The sequence below is a fragment of the Rhamphochromis sp. 'chilingali' genome (assembly GCF_963969265.1).
Source record: "Rhamphochromis sp. 'chilingali' genome assembly, chromosome: 1".
Classification (NCBI taxonomy): domain Eukaryota; kingdom Metazoa; phylum Chordata; class Actinopteri; order Cichliformes; family Cichlidae; genus Rhamphochromis; species Rhamphochromis sp. 'chilingali'.
In genome coordinates this window covers 41,683,746-41,699,061 of record NC_137929.1, presented here as the reverse complement: position 1 = coordinate 41,699,061, position 15,316 = coordinate 41,683,746, and the positions used below count along the sequence as shown (strand labels likewise).

Here is a 15,316-nt window from a genome sequence, read left to right as displayed (position 1 = left end):
GATACGTTGTGTGGCAGGCAGGGGAAGGACCCAAGATGCAGATTCACAGACACGGGGATAAACTCAAAAAACACAGCTTTATTGCTGGCCACGGGAAGCAATACAAAATAAACTAAAACTGGGAAAACTAAAGCATGAACTGTACAAGGAACCGAACCACGGGGAGAATTACACACAACATGAGGGAGAACGCGACGCCGAACAGAGGGAGACTCAGACAGAAATACACAGAGGGTAAACGAGGAAAGTGGGCACACACGGGGAACACAGGTGACACTGATAATCATAACGAGACAGGGCGGGGTGAACTGAACATGACATGTACAGGCACAGAGGTTCAGACAGGAGGAGAGAGAGCACGGGGAAAACAGACATAACGGGCTGGGGAAACATGAAACAACCACAAAGGGAGACGAGGGCTCATAAATACATAGAGGGCACACAGGGGGGAGAGAGAGCACGGGGAGAACTTAGACATAAAGGGCAGGGGAAACATGGAATAAAACATAAGGAGAGACGAGGGCTCACAGATACACAGAGGGGCACACAGGGGGTAAAAGCCATGAAGGGAAAACACTTAGGGAACAACACAACAGGGCAACTCAGAAAACATGGCCTAAATAAGGAACGAAATACAAAAATACAAGGAACTAAGAATACTGGGCCCACATGGCCCAGGACCATGACACTTAATCATAGGGCCTTAAATTCTCTATACATGACAGTGAATATTTTAAAGACATTAGCTTGAAACTTATCTTTCTCATACAGTTTATTTAATGTTTCAAAAGCCTCTTCAAAAATGCACTGTATTTTCATTTTCTATCTGTTACACACGAAGACTGAGACCAGCCAGATTCAGAAGACTGTGAGCTGCCTAAAGCCGCAACCAAACAGCTTTCCAAACAATGATCTGGACCTGAAACATCCAGAGCCTGAAAGGGTAAATATAATCCAGTGTACCACTTAATGAACTAATAATTTAATCTATCATCATTCTTTATGGATGCTGTGTGTGTGTGTGTGTGTGTGTGTGTGTGTGTGTGTGTGTGTGTGTGTGTGTGTGTGTGTGTGTGTGTTTGGCAGTCACCTGGGTGTGATGTGATTTACATGGACCGTGGCTTGTAGGTCCTTTTCCTTGTTTCAAAGTGCAAGTCTGGATAACATCTGAGTGTGTGTGTGTGTGTGTGTGTGTGTGTGTGTGTGTGTGTGTGTGTGTGTGTGTGTGTTAACCACCCAAATGTGACTTAGGAGGACCACACTGTTATTGGGGGACTCCGTCAAAGTTTGCTTCATGGTGACATCACTCTGGTTTTAGGAGGGGTCTTCTCATATTTTTTGACAGTTTGACCTACAGCATGCAGAACTGACTGCATGTGCTTTGTTTCTATGTTGAAATGGTATTAGCAGTGTATGTGTAGTCATTAAAATATCCTTAAGTGTGAACAGTTTGGTTGTTTTTTTTTCAGCATTTGACATTACTGCAATGCTTTGACAAAAAACTACTTAACTTAAATAGAACTGCAAAGCTAAATTAAGTCTATCAAAATGTGTTTCAGTTTGTTTAGGGGTCTGGCACAAATCTTGCCTTGCAAAATTGGCAAATCAGAATTGTCACCAGTCAACACAGGTGTGTATCCCATTCATATTTGGCTTGGCTTTTTTCAGTTTATATTTTACCTGTCTAAAGTATTGATCAATTAAAATAACTTTTATTCTTACATTCCAGAAAGAAGAAATTTCTGAATATTCAGGGGAGGATGGATTGCCACATTCAGTTCTGGATCAAATATCAAGCGATGATGATGGCAACCACAGCATATCAGAAGAAGAATATGTGCCAGATTCAGAGTCATATGATGAAGATTCAGATGAAGACATCTCATTATTGCCAAGCACATCAAAAGGTCTCCTATGCCAAGATGACATCTCCAAAGCGCACGAACAATCAGATTCAACGAATTTAATCCACAACTTGACAAAGGACAAGCCAGAAGATAAAAGTGAGCTTTGCGAAACTGAATCAGAAAAAATGACTTTAAGTAAAAGAAATTACTGCTATTTTTGTGGCAAACCACAAGCTAAAATTTCCCTCCACCTGAAAACGCACAAAATGGCTCCTGATGTTGTGCATGCATTTTCCCTGCCTAGAGACTCAAACGAGCGTAAAAGTCTGTTAGAGAAATTGAGAAATTTTAAGCATAATGCTGCAGTTTTGCATGGTGGAGTGGGACCACTGAAAGTGAAGAGAAGACCCAAGATTAAAGCAGTAGAGGGAAAGTTTGCTCATTGCTTTCATTGTCAAGGGATGTATGTTCGCAAGGATCTTTGGAGACATGTCCGCAGATGTCCTAACAAACCAAAAGATGACATGGATAAAGAACCTGGAAGAACCAAAGTACTCGGCCTGGCTTTAACTCTGGAGTCTCAGTGTTATCCGCAGGTGTCAAGTGGAGTCTGGAAGGTTCTTGCTGTTATGAAACAAGATGAGATTGCCTCAGCTGTGCGAAATGACTTTACTGTTATTCAGTTTGCCCAGTCCCTCTACAATAAACATGGACAAGACCCTACAAAGTATGATTATATACGACAGAAGCTTCGTGAAGCGGGACGTTTGTTGTTGTGTCTGCGTACAGAATTCTCAGTGCATAACATGGAAGAAGCTATTAAGCCTGCTAATTTCCAGAGAGTTGTGCAAGCAGTAAAGAAAGTTTCAGGTTTTGATGAAGAGACACTGTCATACAAAACTCCAAGCCTTGCGCTGAAACTGGGACATACACTGCATAAAATTTCTGACATTATCCATTGTCGTGCCCTCATGACAGAGGATGAAGCCCTAATCAAGTCCACTGATGCGTTCAAGAAGTTGCCTTGAACACATTGAGTGAAGCAAAGTTTAACAAGCCATCAACATTGCCCTTTACAGAATATGTTCAGCTTCTCCATCACTACCTTCAAAAATCTGCAGAAAGTGCCTTTTGCAGCTTGGAGAACGAAGCCACAGCTCAGAATTATGCCCAACTTGCACAAGTTACACTCTCACAAATCATTGTGTTCAATCGAAGACGTTCTGGAGAGGTTTCAAAGATGCACCTCAAAAGTTTTCTTGAAAGAGACAAAACAGCACTCCACAGATGTTGCCATGGGGCTCTCAGAAATGGAACAGACTCTGTAACTATTTCTGTAGAATAGAAATAATGGGAAAAAGGGACAGAAATGTTCCAGTTCTGCTAACACCAAGCATGCTGGATGCTCTGTCACTACTGGTTAGTAGGAGGCCTGACTGTGGTATTTGTGCCACTAATATCTACCTCTTTGCAAGACCCCGATCAATGAGTCATTACAGAGGAATGGACTCCTTGCGTGTTCATGCACACCAGTGTGGAGCAAAGCAGCCTGAGTATCTAAGATCGACACAGCTCAGAAAACATGTTGCCACACTCTCACAAGTCCTTAATTTGAAAAACAACGAATTTGATCAGGTTGCAGATTTCCTGGGTCATGATATCCGCGTTCACCGCGAATTCTACAGATTACCAGTTCCCACAACACAGCTGGCCAAGATTTCCAAACTGCTTTTAACACTGGAAAAAGGACATCTTTCCCAGATCCAAGGGAAATCACTGGATGAGATCAAAATAGAAGGTTTGTATTGAAAGGAGCAAATATTAGGGCAGTAGTTGAATATTATGCTTTATCAACAGAATTAAAACCTAAAAGCACAGACCATTCTGTTAAGTGTCCATGATTTAAGGTTCTTGAAGTCTATTGTTTCATCACTTTGCAACATTTGGCAAACTGCAGAGTGGTGGCCTTAAATAGTAAAACTATGTACTATAATTTCCAGTATTTGTTCTGTATTTTGTCATATCTCGTTGTTAATGTGAGGTTTTTGGGGGGGTTGTGTTTGTGTTTGTTTGTTTTTTGTTTCCCCCCCCCCACAATTTCTCAGATGAAATTGCATTAAGTGATGCTGAAACAAAGAACAGTGAGAGTGAATCAGATGAGGATGACACAGCACTCACAATGTCAGCGTGTGGCACCAGTGAGCCTGTACATGCAGTAGCTGATTCCACAAACACAGCGCAGCTCCAAGACACTGTAGATTGTGGTAAGTTACCACTAGCTTGGTTTCTGTGGATAAAATGTTTGTTACAAATATTAAAACTTAATCAAATTGTGTAATCAGCAGATGAAGGACCACTCACAATGCCTGCAGCAAGTGAGACTGCTGCTCCCTCTGAAGGTAAGGGGTGCAGTTGGTTCTCTAAGCTTATTATTGTTTCATCACTTTGCAACATATGGCAAACTGCAGAGTGGTGGCAAAAAGTCCCTTGGATGAGTGACAAAATGTTTCTCCCACTGAAAACGCTACGTCCAGATTAACAGAATCAACGTTTTGGGATTTACTTAACTGGATGATTGAGCATGCATCAAGAGACTTTTATTCAACTTTTTATTCAGTCTTTTATTCACAGTGGAACACTAAATGTTGTCTCATTTTAGAAATTTGATAAATTTTCAAAGAGAATTTTAGCTCGTTTTGATATTGATGGTAGCAACACATTTCAGAAGTTAGTACAGGGTAGCATCCATTCTTTTAACAAGCAAATGTTTTTTGTTTTTTTTGTTTGGTTTTTTGTTTGTTTTAACTATTCCTACTTTATATATCTTCCAGAGAAAAATGCTGCTCAATCCCACAATTCCCGAAGAGCTCCCAAAAACATGTGGTCCAAGGCTGAGGTTGCTGCAGTGATGAGGCATTTTAAAGACCACATAAACGAAGGGAAACTAGCCACCAAAAATGAATGCAGTCATTGCAAATTGGTAGAAGATCCGGTGTTGGCAGGAAGAACAGTTCAAAACAAGAGATTTTGTAAGAAACAGAGGATTAACTGCAAAAAGGCAGGAAAAAAATGAACTAAAATAACTGTTTAGCCAGATGTGGTTTTACATCTTGGTCAGATTGTCAATTGTTGTTAACACTGATGTTCTGTTTAAAGAAAAAAAACAAAACAGTTCTTGTTAATTACAGAAGTAGTTTGTATTTCATAATTTTTACATTTAATTTATTTAGTTTTTTTTTATTTTTTTTTTGACAGGTTCTTATTTTAATATTTTTTGACAGGTTATATTTAAAATAAAAAATTATAAATGCATATTTTCTCCCCTTAATATTTACCTTTAAACTATTAAAATTCATTTTAAATGTTTTTAATTTTTCTGTTTTCTATATTTTTGTACTTCTGTGGGAAGCGTGGGCATTTTGTCCATAGATTTCTTTTTTTTATTTATGGTTAAAATTAATGTTCAGATCCAAGAACACTAATAAAATGATGTTCCAGTAATCCTGTGTCCTGTTAGATGTGTATTCATGGCAATGATGAGCTATTTAAATATTACATCATTGTCCCTTTAAAGACCCAATATTGTTTTGGTTTTTTTTTGGACCTCATAAAACACATCGTTGTCAAGTGGACAATGTCTCCAGAAAACACAATAGTCTGGTTGGTGTGTATCAGTGTATCTAGACTTATATAGGGAGTGTATGAGGTCTGAAGTGACCCAATTTTTTTTCAGATTTTTTTCGAACACTTTCACCTCGCTCCCTTGGCTCGAAGTCCTTTGAAAACGGTAGTCCACTTAAACCACCACCGGGCGGATTGACGTAGTATAGTCCCTCCATACCACATAGACCCGTGTGTGTGCAGTCCTTTTTACATGTATGAAAATGGTGTGCGTGGTTAAACATGAGCTTCTACTTTATACTGGTTTCAAGATCTCAACTTGACTTTGCAGGGTAACAACATGGGAAAGAAAGACAAAATAACAAAACACTTCTGACAATCAAGTAATCTTGCAATAAATCTAAATATGAAATGTTTGCATTTGCAAATAAGGACCTGGATGTAAATAAAACCATTTTCTTAAGCTTGACCAGCCTCTTGGTGAATGTTAAATCAGGAGATGAAGTTAAATTCAGCATGAGCCTCTAGTTTAAGAAGGGTTCATAAACTCAGTGTGGTCTTTAACAACACAATAGAAACACTTTTGAGAGCCACGTAATCTTAAGCATTTTCAAATTTGCATTTACAATTAAGGACTTACATGTAAATAAGTGCATTTTCTTATGCTTGATCATTCCCTTATTTAAAGTTAAAACAGGAGATTAAAGTAAATTCAGCTACATTCCATTTTATTTCTATAGTGTCAAATCACACCAGCACTGCAGTATCGGCCTCAATGCATCTAATGGACCCTTCAATAATAGAGAGAAAACCCCAACAAACAAACAACTTCCTATGAGCAAGCACTTCACGACAGTAGGAAGGAAAAAGTCCCCTTTAACAGGAAGAAGCCTCAGGCAGGAGCAGCGACTGGTTGGGGTGAGGGGAGGGAGTAAGGCCAAAAGGCACACAGTGCAAGAGAATAACAATGATTAAATGCAGAGCGTTGTATAAACACATATAGAGTGAGAAAAGGTCAGTGAAGAAGAAACAATCATGCACATCATGGGAAGGTCTAACGCAGCTTAATTAAGTGAGGGTATCTGATCCAGCTCAAACGATATGCATTGAAAAAATGTTTTAAACCAAATCTTAAAACTGAAGAGGATGTCTGTTTCCCAAATCTAAACTGGGAACTGGTTTTGTCTCCCATTCTACTTTTAAATACCCCAGAACCACAAGTAATCCTGCAGTCTGAAAGCAAAGTGCTCCACTGGATTGATATGGTACTATGAGGGGTTGATGATACACTATATCGCCAAAAGGCTTCACTCACCCATGCAAATCCTTTTATTTAGGTGTCCGAGTCACTTCTATAGCCACAGGTGTTTAAAATGAAGCCCTTGTTTCAGAATGGCTCGTTCTCAGGAGCTCAGTGGATTCCAGTGTGGTAGTTGTCAAATTTAGTCCCTGATAAATATTCAAAAGTATATATTTATATACCACCAACAGCCACCTAAAGCTGCTTTATATTTTAAGGTAAAACCCATGTAGTTAGTAGTATTAAAATAAAGTGGAAGCAATTAGGAATGACAACAACTCGGCCAAGGAGTGGTAACCAAATTCCCTTAACTCTTCTTCGTAATTGTTTTGCATTGCGTACAAATACATTGACCTTCAGTTCCACAGAAGGATTCACAATTAAAACACCGCAGATGTATGGCACCATATCAGGTACTTTTATAACTGTGATTATAAATCATAAATATTGACAGCTCATTAAAAGAATATTAATAAAAATGAAGTATCTGGTTTTGTTTTAAATAGTTACACTGTAGTGTAACCAATTTTACACGACTTAAATGATGCTGTTTTGTGTTGTGCTGTGTTCAGATTGTTTATTCTATATTTTGTAAAACTGTTGTGCAGGTAAATCCAATTTTGGATATACATGCAGTTGCAAATATATACACACACTCACTCAAAATCTTTTAATAAGTGTTGCTCAGTATTCTATGTAAATACCTTTTAACATGACAAGACAAAGGTCTAACTCATCATTAGCTGTTATGATTGACTACTATCGGTAGTTTCTTGTTGCCATTTTTCCCATAAAAAAGGTTAGTCTGACAGCAATTTTGGACTGACCAATACTCAGAACACTGGGAATGCTCTCTTTAACTCTTACTGTTTCTCCTTGTCCTGGTGCTCATGGGGTCTGGTCAAGGCTGGACTGGGACAAAAAATCGGCCCGGGCATTTTGACTAGAGACCGGCCCACCAAAGATTGAAAATGTGACGTCATCCAAGGGTAAAACCGCAAAGGATTCTGGGAACTTGTGGCAAGAGGTACTAGCGCACGCAGGCTTTCATTCGAACTCAGTGACACAGCGGTAAAAAGAAACCCAAAAAATGGCAAGAAGCTGTTGTATTATTAACTTCAATAGCCGGTCGCATGACAGCCACGGGAAGCCGACGGGTAAAGAGATCGGTTTTTTTATCGGATTACGTCGTTGAAGAGAAATTTTTTAAGCCATGTTTCCGAAGTAAGAGCCGACGGATGGTCTGGATATACCAAATATAACGTCTCAGAACACTCCAGCTCACATGTTAGTCTGCTCCAAGCATTCCCACAAAGGTCAGAGTTTTGTAGTAGTTAATACGTCATTTTTCTTAACATAATTGGTGATATAGGTTACAAGCAAGTCCGGCGCTGAACAGAAATTGTCGCGCTATGCTCCTTTGTTTATTGTGCATAAATAGTGAATTGTCCTGACACAATATTACGTTTCGCTTCTGTTATTACCATGGTACATTGACAAAAACATATACTTTTATTCACAGGATAAAACAGTTGTTTTGTATCACTAATTGTCCAGTGCGATTACAACATACAATATTATTGTCACTGCTACATTTCTGTAATGAACCAGAAATTATTTCCACTACTAATTAATTACCGTTGAGCTCAAAGGTTATATAACCTTTGAGCTATATTTTGATTGAGTGTGTATATATTTGCAACTGCATGTATATCCAAAATTGGATTTACCTGCACAACAGTTTTATTATCCATGGCTTCAAAATATAGAATAAACAATCTGAACACAGCACAACACAAAACAGCATCATTTAATAAACGGTTAACGAATGTGTATCTATGACGACGATTTGTAAGACTGGTAAACTTACCTTTGTTCGTACGATGGTCTTTGTTCTACACGGTGCGTTTCAAGGTCCTGTACCCATCCGTCGGTAAACTGTACCTGGGCTTGTTTCAGTGACCTGAAGTTACTAAACTTCATGAGTGTATGCACTCACTCCAAGAACCGTGTAATTATAAATATACGTGGTGCGTGGTGAAAGTTGGGCTCACGCTAATGTCTTTTGTCCACTCTGTGTGCTCGTAAGGGTCTGACCCTTTCACTGGTTTGATTTTTTCCTCGTATCTTTTCTTTGTCTTTTCGTCGAGTCTGTCTTTGTACGGACCGGCATTGTTCTCCTTTGTTTTGTTTTTTTTGTACATTCCATTTTTGTGCGGCAAATAAAAAACAAGAAGGTATTGGAACTGGAGAATGAACGTTTTGCGGTGCTGCAAATGCTTGCATTTGATGCGGTACTTGGATTGTTTTGCCACTAGTTCCCGGCATGCAATACGTGAAAATCACGTGATTGCTAAACAAGGGGGAGGGTGCATCCAGCCTCCTTGGCTGTAATTGGTCCAGCCCAGAGTCGATCATGACCAATCCAACACCTTTCATTATATATACCCTTCCTAAAAAAAAAAAAAAAATCCATTGGCCCATAAAAACAAAAAATCGCCAGCGGCCCACCGGGCAACTGCCCAGTATGCCCGATGGCCAGTCCAGCTATGGGTCTGGTCCTCTGTGGTTCTCAGGAGTGGGGTCTGGCCAGGGCTGGGACAAAAAATCGGGCCGGGCATTTTCACTACAGACCGGCCACCAGGTATTATAGGAAAAACCATAAAGCCTTTGAATGAAAACAAACGCTGTTGTCACAGTGATGTACACTGTCTTGTTGGTATATACAGTGGGGCAAAAGAGTATTTAGTCAGCCATCGATTGTGCAAGTTCCCCCACTTAAAATGATGATAGAGGTCAGTAATTTGCACCAGAGGTACACTTCAACTGTGAGAGACAGAATGTGAAAAAAAAATCCATGAATTCACATGGTAGGATTTGTAAAGAATTTATTCGTAAATTAGGGTGGAAAATAAGTATTTGGTCACCTCAAACAAGGAAAATCTCTGGCTCTCACAGACCTGTAACGTCTTCTGTAAGAAGCTTTTCTGTCCCCCACTCGTTACCTGTATGAATGGCACCTGTTTGAACTCATCATCTGTATAAAAGACACCTGTCCACAGCCTCAAACAGTCAGACTCCAAACTCCGCCATAGCCAAGACCAAAGAGCTTTCGAAGGACACCAGGAAAAGTATTGTAGACCTGCACCAGACTGGGAAGAGTGAATCTACAATAGGCAAGCAGCTTGGTGTGAAAAAATCAACTGTGGGAGCAATCATCAGAAAATGCAAGACATACAAGACTACTGATAATCTCCCTCGATCTGGGGCTCCACGCAAGATCTCATCCCGTGGGGTCAAAATGAGCATGAGAACAGTGAGCAAAGATCCCAGAACCACACGGGGGGACCTGGTGAATGACCTGCAGAGAGCTGGGACCAAAGTAACAAAGGTCACCATCAGTAACACACTACAACGGCAGGGAATCAAATCCCGCAGTGCCAGACGTGTTCCGCTGCTGAAGCCAGTGCATGTCCAGGCCCGTCTGAAGTTTGCCAGAGAGCACATGGATGATACAGCAGAGGATTGGGAGAATGTCATGTGGTCAGATGAAACCAAAGTAGAACTTTTTGGTATAAACTCAACTCGTCGTGTTCGGAGGAAGAAGAATACTGAGTTGCATCCCAAGAACTCCATACCTACTGTGAAGCATGGGGGTGGAAACATCATGCTATGGGGCTGTTTTTCTGCCAAGGGGACAGGACGACTGATCCGTGTTAAGGACAGAATGAATGGGGCCATGTATCGTGAGATTTTGAGCCAAAACCTCCTTCCATCAGTGAGAACTTTGAAGATGAAACGAGGCTGGGTCTTCCAACATGACAATGATCCAAAACACACCGCCCGGGCAACAAAGGAGTGGCTCCGTAAGAAGCATTTGAAAGTCCTGGAGTGGCCTAGCCAGTCTCCAGACCTCAACCCCATAGAAAATCTGTGGCGGGAGTTGAAAGTCCGTGTTGCTCGGCGACAGCCCCAAAACATCACTGCTCTCGAGAAGATCTGCATGGAGGAATGGGCCAAAATACCAGCTACTGTGTGTGCAAACCTGGTAAAGACCTATAGTAAACGTTTGACCTCTGTTATTGCCAACAAAGGTTATGTTACAAAGTATTGAGTTGTATTTTTGTTATTGACCAAATACTTATTTTCCACCCTGATTTACGAATAAATTCTTTACAAATCCTACCATGTGAATTCATGGATTTTTTTTTCACATTCTGTTTCTCACAGTTGAAGTGTACCTCTGGTGCAAATTACTGACCTCTGTCATCATTTTAGGTGGGGGAACTTGCACAATCGGTGGCTGACTAAATACTTTTTTGCCCCACTGTATGCATCAGTCTAATAAACTTAAACCTACACCATCCTCCCTATTCTGGTATTCTAAACAGTACCCGAAAGTAGACTGCTTGGTCGAGTTAACCTCATGAACTATCTACAACACATGGTGAAAACCTGAAATTAAGACAGAGAAGACTAGAGGTGAGACATGATCATTACTGATTACTGATGACAGATTTAGATATATTTTCATAAACCATTCATTTGCCACATCAATAAACAGCACAGCATGGCAAAATATTTTTTCTAACATGGCAACCTTTAAAAAGTGAAAGGAGATAGAAAGACAGGTGAGAAAGAATAAAACTTAATTGACTTTTTGATGGCATTTTACACACAGTACAGGTACAGTATCTAGAAAATGTGGGAAAATACTGGCATCATATACAGTACTTAGCTACTTCTGAAGAAATTATGATGGGACCCTAAAAAAAACTACTATGTACAATAATAGATTTCTATTCATTTTACATCAGATGAAAACGTTTGTTGTAAGATTCAGATAATTATTTATTAAAAGCGAGACATTTTAAATGAAAATAAGAAAGTATGTCTTTGTGCCCCCCTTTCCCTGTTAATGCCCTACCTGGACCCCTGGCAAAACTTTGCTAGACCCGCCCCTGCACAGTTACCAGCTGTCAGCTACTTAGAAAGGGATCCTGGTGTTATTTGTCCCTCAGAAACAGTTCATAACTTCCCTTCAACTCATTCATGTCACCTAAAAGGTAAACCTGTTTCTCCATCACCTGTTCAGCTCTGATGATTCAGTAAGATCATCTCCTGGTTTCATCTTCATGTTTCCCTCTCACCAGATATCCAAAAACCGATATCATGACCAGCAGCTTTACAGCTGTGGCTCCAGCAAACATCAGCTGATACTAGAAATTAATATTAAATAAATTCTAACAACAGCTGATCAAGTTTAAACGTGCTGCTGTTGTTTAGCGCGACATCTGCTGGTTTTCTCTTTCTGGTGCAAAGTGGGCGATAAACAAACAAGAGAGAAAAGCCGATCAGCTGATCATTGATCACTTTCATGATTGAAGTAGAAACAGGAGAGAGAGGGGAGAGAATGAGAGAAGAAGAGGCAGCTGTGCAGCGTAAACACAGAATAACTCCAGCTTTGTGTCTTTTTCATTGTAGCTGAAGTCCGGGACAAACTGTTCCTTTTCACCTCAATACGAAACGCGCAATATTTTCTCTGAATGCAGGACGATTCTGTTTTTTACGGGACGGTTGGCAACTCTTCTAACTAACCTTATTAATAAAATAAGATAAAACGAGTTCAACACTCAAAAAAGTGAAATTTGGTGGTTATTGCATTTACAAGACTCTAACATGTAATTTGAACACAATGAATTTATGTTTCTAAGGTAAATGTAATAAAATCATATAAGATCTACATGAAATTTACCAACTTAGCACCTCTTAAATTTATTCTTGTTGATATGACATGATAAAATCTAACAAGTGTGGTTAGCTGCCTTAAAGACTCGCGATATCACAAGATCACGTGAGATTCTAAACAACAAGAGGCAGGAAAGCACATGGTTTGCTTCGCGGTCATCTTGGAAAGGTAAGAGTGAATCTATCTTCATCCATCTTGATGAAAATACTTTTTGCACAAAGGTATCATTAGTTTGTCGATTCTTTTCAGTTCTATTTATTCACATTAGTTTTTTTGTTTTTGTTTTTAAAAATATCTGTTTGTTTATGCCATTCTAGCTAGCTAACACGTTAGTGCAAGAATATAGCCCAATGTCATGCTAGCATGATAGCCTAATATGAAAGACTTAGCTACTCCAAATATAGACATTGTTTATAACTTAACCTCTGCACATAAGCTAGTTTGGCTCTACCACAGAGACTGTTGTGATAAATTTACATTTTACGTGTGGGTTGTTGAAATTTGTAAGTTTGTAAGTTGCAACTGATGGACAGTGGTTTATTTAACAATTTATGTGTTTTTAGTACACTGAGGAGGAAAGACAAAACATGAACAGATATGTTTTCCTGTTTTTTAATTTTTTTGAAATTAAATATTTTTCTACTTAATAAACTTGGAGACTTGCAGTTCCCTCCTGTAAAGATAATAAATGTTTAATCTTATCAGGTGGTGAAAGGTCTGGAGAGCTGGCAGGCCAGTTCATCAAATTCATGGTGAGCTAATATTTTTCTTAAAAATTATCACATTCCCATGTTAAAAATTTAATATATTCATTTGTAAGTGACATATAGTTTTGAGACCAAGAAAACATTGCATTCTGATTTTATGTACACATCATCTAAACTTTCTTGAATTGGGGGTATGGCATGATTAAATTAATACACAAAGTAAAAAACAATATTAAAATGACAGACTTGTCTAAAATGCATAAATTACGGAAGAGGATTAGGGCCACTGGAAAAAAAAAGAAAGAAGAATTCTGACTTTAATCTCAGAATTCTGACTTTATTCTCAGAATTCTGACTTTTTTCTCAGAATTCTGACTTTAATCTCAGAATTCTGAGAATAAAGTCAGAATTCTGACTTTTTTCTCAGAATTCTGACTTTAATCTCAGAATTCTGACTTTTTTCTCAGAATTCTGACTTTAATCTCAGAATTCTGACTTTTTTCTCAGAATTCTGACTTTAATCTCAGAATTCTGACTTTAATCTCAGAATTCTGACTTTAATCTCAGAATTCTGAGATTAAAGTCAGAATTCTGACTTTTTTCTCAGAATTCTGACTTTAATCTCAGAATTCTGACTTTTTTCTCAGAATTCTGACTTTAATCTCAGAATTCTGACTTTAATCTCAGAATTCTGACTTTATTCTCAGAATTCTGAGATTAAAGTCAGAATTCTGACTTTAATCTCAGAATTTTGAGGTGGGCACCTGCAGGCTTCCAGCTTCGGTGACAGCGATGTGTCCAGTTTGGCAGGTGGAGAACTAATTCACTAAATATGGTGGATATAAGTGACTTTTTGCGTGGCCGAGGGGTCCCCGAAGATGCTATTTTATTAATGGAAGAGCAGAAGGTGAGTAACAAAAAAGAGAAATAGTTTGGTGTCTCCTATTTTTACAGGAAAACAGTTACGGTACAGTTACGGTTAGCTGTTAGCATGCTTGTTAGCTTATAATGTTATATAGGAATGAACGTGTTTCACAATGTTACAGTATACTAGGTGAATTGACGTTTTAACTGTTGTTGATCGCAGGATCATCCCAGATGGGTTCGTTGCATTTTATTTTATTGTTCTACTATTTCAGAGTTTTTCAAGGCAGTTAAGCGGAGCTGTGTTACAGATGCTAGCCGCCTGCCAATATCACTGATATATTTGATGTGTACAAGTAAGTTACACTTAGTACAGCGGAGGAGAGAAGCTGTAATGAATGTTTATGCGGATATTTCACTCAGAAAAATGGGTGGCGTTCATACACAGCCACCGACACAGCCCCGGTTGTTGTTCTGACGGTGGCCGACTGACGATCCCCTCACAACACGTTAGCTAACACAAACTAATGTAGTGCATGTAACTGTGTATACGTTAGTGGTACAGTGTCGGAAGAAATGAGCAAACTGTTTATAATGTCAGAATGACATCATCTTTCTCCTATATATAAAAGTGCTGGCTGAGGAGCGCTGCCGGGTTGAACTTTGACCTCGGAGTGACGTGACGTTTGTTCGCACAACCAATAGAAGTGCAGAAAGTCGCAAATCAGGCATATTGTTCGCATAAACACAAAAATAAATAAATAAATAACGAAATAATCCCGATATTGTGCCAAAGACTGATTTACAATGTTACTTTGTGTTCTATGTGTAATACCTTTGCTTAAATGACTAAATGGACTGTGTATTTATGACTCTGCGTTATAGTCTTACATACATAAGTAACATTCATATGTACAGATAAAAATGTACAGAGCTATGTACACAAGCGTGTACACAAAAGTCTACTGCTGATCGAGCTGCTCAGTGGTCGTACAGTCTCATGCAGAGAGCGTGGAGGTGTTGTCCATGGTGGATGTTAGCTTAGACAACATCCTCTCCTCCCCAGTCTGCTCAGTGGACTTTAGCAGACCGCTAAAGCTGGCCCTCCCGACCAGTTTGTTAAGTTTCCCCCTGTCCCTCTCTGCCATTCCACCACTCCAGCAGACCACAACATAAAAGACAGCAGACGCCACCACAGTGTCGTAGAACATCCTTAGAAGACGTACTA

General features: G+C 39.3%; 1 protein-coding gene and 1 long non-coding RNA gene across 2 annotated transcripts in view; both read left to right on the top strand.

The window, feature by feature from the left end:
- Positions 1 to 15,316, top strand: part of LOC308408232 (Fc receptor-like protein 4) — a gene marked incomplete at both ends in the record, with an annotated part of 207,681 nt that overhangs the window by 92,362 nt on the left and 100,003 nt on the right. The gene's annotated exons all lie outside the window — the stretch shown is intronic.
- LOC308402940 lies at positions 4,036 to 4,841 on the top strand. The gene is made up of 3 exons (XR_013972829.1): positions 4,036 to 4,111; positions 4,190 to 4,246; positions 4,679 to 4,841. It is a non-coding gene; the product is annotated as an uncharacterized lncRNA (long non-coding RNA).